At 38.7% G+C, this 5000-nt stretch overlaps 1 protein-coding gene across 1 annotated transcript in view; it reads right to left on the bottom strand.

Annotated features, from left to right (window-relative positions):
- LOC122814279 (receptor-type tyrosine-protein phosphatase C-like) overlaps positions 1-5000 on the bottom strand; it is a 2027173-nt gene that overhangs the window by 1935694 nt on the left and 86479 nt on the right. The gene's annotated exons all lie outside the window — the stretch shown is intronic.

The following is a 5000-nucleotide window of genomic DNA, read 5'->3' as shown; positions in this document are numbered from 1 at the left end:
GAAGGGTTAACATACCAAAATCCCCTGACCTGAGGGGATGATAATCTATATGCCAGCTGGATCTCACCTCTATCACTTGCTAAATGACTATGAAATGGATAAATTTATCGGCCAATCGGTTATTGAAGGAGGCTTTATGGGTAGCAGATAAGAATGCAAAAATTTTGGGTATACTATATTTCTTGGACTCATAAGGTGTTTTGTGATAAAACTTTTTTGTCATAAAACTTTAATGACATTGAAGATGACTCTGTTAGATACACAAGTTATTTACTTATGTACTGTTTGTTTACTGGATAGTGGACTGATCGCCAAGTGACTTAGTTAAACTGCAGGAAGGTCTGCTTCAAATAAATAACTGGTGTCAAAATCAAGGACTGAAACTAATTCCAAAAATGAATTATTGTATCATTTTGGAAGTCATTTGCCCCAGGGAACTACCACATTAGCAATGCACCCCTAAGAGTTGACACAGTTGTTCATGAAATTGAAACCTATGTAGACAGTTACCTAACTTTTGGTCAACATATCTCTGTTATTGTAAGAAAGTCTTTCTGTATTGCATAGCTTATAAACATATTCCCCTTTAGTCAGCCCTTATTAGGCCAGTCATTGAGTATAAGCCTCCCTTTGGTATGTATCTGTTCAGACACTCCAGACACATGCAAAAACCGAAACACCCACAGAGGTACCTTACTAATATTAAACAAGGTCTAAACAACATGTCCTGAATGGGCTGACTCATATCCCTGACACTATAGTCAGTATCCTACAGACTGCTAACAGGTGACCTGTGTCTGGAATACAATGCATCCTCCAACCCAATACTGATGCATTTACTGGATTTATCAGCAAGTTAAATAGCATCAGAAATATTCGGTCTAGGAATCTAGCTCTCTTCTGCTACATCAACAGAATGCTTTGGAGGGACAAGTATATCTTGCAGAGTATACTTCTGCTCTGGAACAGACTGCACATTCACATAAAACAAAGTTCTTCACTGTCCATATTCAAGTGAATCTTGGATCCATGAATAGAAAACAGAAAAATTTACCTCAGGCTGCCCCCTGTAGTGCTGATGGACACAGGCAGCTCCTAAATGGTGTATCCCATGCATAGGTCCCCTCAAATTATCTATTGCACGATCCCAGTTATTCTTGTTAGGGGTGACATATAATTATCGACCATGGGATGGGTAAGGCTATTCTCTAAACAAATGTAATAGGTTAATTCAATAACAAAAGGGAAACTGAATAGGCTTAAAATGGCCTGCAAGGGCAGCTGGCCTAGTACTTATCTAGGAACTTATTTTTGAAATGAATGACGTATGTTACATAATAGCTCCTAATCAACATGCATCCACTGTTCCAAAATCAGTTAATTATTTAATATATATATATATATATATATATATATATATATATGAAACCAAGCTTGGCAAAGTGTAATTCATACAGACTCTGGAATAGATTGTCCATACATGTCAAGCAGAGTGCCTCTTTGGACCTCTTCAAGAGGAACCTTGACAATTGGATGGGAGAAAGGAAATTCACCCCAGGGATCACGTCAGTCGCCCTGCTAGACAGGGGTCCAGGAAAGTAAATAATGTGGGAAGAAATAGCCGGGGAATTGTTATGGCTAGGCTTGTATAGGCCCTAGGGCTGATAGCCTAGTACCAACCTATGAACCTATTATAGACCCAAACTTTCTAGAATATAACTGTCTGAATCACTTTTCACCACAGAGAATTATAGACACCTAAGAGAGCAAAAAAAACTTGTGTTTACTCACAAAACCAAAGATTATGTCACAGTATTTTCCATTTTCCAATATGTGGCAACTTATGTAAAGTAATTGGGATACAGTTTGTAAACAGACAGGCCTTCCTTTATAAAATACACAACTCAGCATTTCTTTGGAGATCAGTATTTGTAGTGTGTACTGCTTTCAGAGTGATGCTTTAGACAATCTGTTAATGAGTCATGATTCCACAGACCATTTATTTATTTATTTTATTTTACATTTGTTAACCGGGAAAGTACAACTGGATACATATCCATTTTCAGTGGAGGCCCAGGGAGAAAAGCTCCAGAAATACAAGAATAATTTAACAAATACAGTTAAAAATATAATACCAACAGTTCCGATAACAATGAATACAAAGAAAAATTGCAGGAGATAATAAGCTGAGAGAACATTAGGGAGTAAGTTTGGGTAGTACAGTGCAGGGAGCAATATAATAACTGAGTAGAAATGCCAGAAGAAATGAGGAAGAAAAAAATATAAAGCGATGAGCATAATAGAGAGGTAGCCTGAGGTGGGAGACTAACCTGGGCTAGAGCAGGAACATAGCCAGTGGTTGGTGAAATAATTTTTTGCTGCAATCTTAAATTTTGTTAGAGTGGGTTTGAGGGTTAAGTCAGGAAGAAGTGAGTTCCAAATTTTTGCTATGTAATTGGAGAATACTGAGTCACCGGTGTGATTGCAGGATTTAGCGTTTTTTACCATGAATTTATCAATATATATCAGTGGTCTGGTACTGATGTAAGGGATAATTAAGGGTTGTATACATGGAACTCTGTCTGGTTGGTTAAGCATTCTATGGGTCATTGTAATCTGATTGTAGAGTAGTAGGTTGGGAAAGTCTAGCCATTTTATTAGTTTTAGATTTTGACAGTGATGTGTGTGTTAGGTAGCCCATGTAGCAAATTTAGTGATATGGCTGTAGCAGGCAGTTAATTTATTTAGTTCGGTTTTAGAGAGGTTAGTGAGAATGGGGGAGGCATACAGGAGAGTGGAAAGTAGGTGGGTGCATACTGTCTTGCTTCTGGCCAAAGGGGTTAAGAAGGCTTTGGTTCTGTATAGTGAGCCTCGTTTTTTATTATTTTTTTTTAATTATCTGGTTAACATTTGACTTTCAGCTTTTCTCGGTTAGGGGTCGCCACAGCAGAACTCCGGTCTGCTCATGACTGGCAGTGGATTTTTACAGTACCGAGTTGCCAGCCCGATGTCCAACCTTCAACGAAGGCATGCCCATTCACGCTCGCACCTACCAGCATGTCTTTAACGTCACTCGACTGTGGGAAGGACATGCAGTCACCACACAGAAGGCGGCCCAGCTAAGAATCAAATGGGAGAACCTCTTGCTGTGAGGCGACAACACTAACCGCTGCACCACCATGGCTTAATGAAGGTCAAATTTCAGACTATTGTCAATTAGTACCCCGAGTAGATTGGTGTGGCTATCATGGGATATTATGGTACCGTTGTTAGATGTGATTCTGAAGGTGACCTGAGGGAAGCGATGGGTTGGGGAGAACAGCAATAACTTGGTTTTGTTAGAATTTAGTAGCAGACATCTGCTAGAGAACAGGCTTTCGTCTAAGTTAAATGTTTCCTGGGTCTGGAACTGGAGTTCTGGGAGGGAATTGGCTGAGCAGAGCAAAGTAGAGTTGTCTGCATAATGTATACAAGTAGCTTCATGGGTGGCTGACTGTAGATCATCAAAAAAGATTGAGAATAGTAGTGGACCTAATATGGAGCTTTGTGGAACTCCTAATGAAACAGGTAGAAGGGTGGAGAGTCTACCTTGCCAGATCACTGCCTGATTTCTACCTTGAAGGTAATGTTGAAACCAGTTAATAGTATGAATATGCAAGGAAAGTTTACGAAGAGAGAGTATTAGCTTGTTATGATTGACCATATCGAAAGCTTTAGAAAGATCTAAAAAGAGATCCGATGAGAGTTTACCTTTGCTCTTATTCTGTTTGATGATGTCTGTGAATGATAGGAATGCTGTTGTGGTGCTGTGATAGGGTCTAAAGCCATGTTGTGAGTTTGTGAGAAGTTTGTTCTGGATTAGGTAGTGATTAAGCTGGCTATGGATACACTTTTCCATGATTTTGGCTAATGGTGAGAGGATGGCTATGAGCCTATAGTGGGATACCTCTAAAGAGTTTCCACCTTTATGCAGAGGTATGTGAAGAAGAGGGGTTATACCCAGAATATACTAGATAAGGGCTTGGAGACATCACGGCAGTACAGAAAAGATAAAGCCAGCCCTTGGTTTTCTTATTACAGCAGTCAACAGGAGCAGTAGGAAATGTAAATTCTACACACATGTATAAGCCCAGGGTTATGATGCGTTATAGTAGCAACATAAATGGCATCTGTGACTTTATTAAGAAAACCTGGAAAATATTCATGTGTGATGATAGTTTGAAAGGAATATTATATACACTGAAATGAAGTTTGGTTTTAGACGTAATAGTAATTTAAAAGATTTGCTATGCCATGAACCAAGTATAAGGCAAAGCCATGGGCTTATTTCCATTAGAATAGGAACTTTTTCCTGCAGGCACTGCAAAGCCTGCCCCTATGTTAGTGATAGAAATTACTTTTTACATCCTGTTACCAATAAGAGATACATTTTTAGATTATATGCTGATTGTCAAACTGAAAATATGGTTTATTTGGCACAGTGTAAGTCCTGCCCTAGCTTCTGTGTAGGCAAGACTAACTCTAAGTTAAAAACTAGAATATTAAATCATTTTTTCCTCCATAAGGTTAAAGGATAAACGTAATGCTTTGTATCAACCCATATTGACTTTTCCAAATCATGCTTTTTTCTTTATGGTTATACAAACCATCACAATGAATAAAAGAGGGGGGGGGATGTTGTCAATGTTACTGAGTAAAGAGAGCTTAAATGGATAATACAGCTAGCAGCAGATCATTCACCTGGATTAAACACCACTATTCCTTATGAATGGGTCTATATTATGATATTGCATGCTCAGAAGAGCGAACGACACATAATCAACCCCATGTAAGCGAAAGCTTGCAACATCAAAACTTCAGAACAGTGATTTTTTTTTTCCAAGGGAAAACAAATCACTGTTCTGAAAAAAAAAATGTAAAACACGGCCCCCCACACCACCCCTACTTAAATATACCAACTCACGATTGCACTACAGTGACGAAAAGGCAAAGTAGTGAAA

The sequence above is a fragment of the Protopterus annectens genome, chromosome 10.part0 (genome assembly GCF_019279795.1).
Source record: "Protopterus annectens isolate FY-2018-M chromosome 10.part0, PAN1.0, whole genome shotgun sequence".
NCBI classification, from domain to species: domain Eukaryota; kingdom Metazoa; phylum Chordata; order Ceratodontiformes; family Protopteridae; genus Protopterus; species Protopterus annectens.
The sequence above is the reverse complement of the archived record's forward strand: the minus strand, read 5'-3'. Positions and strand labels throughout refer to the sequence as shown.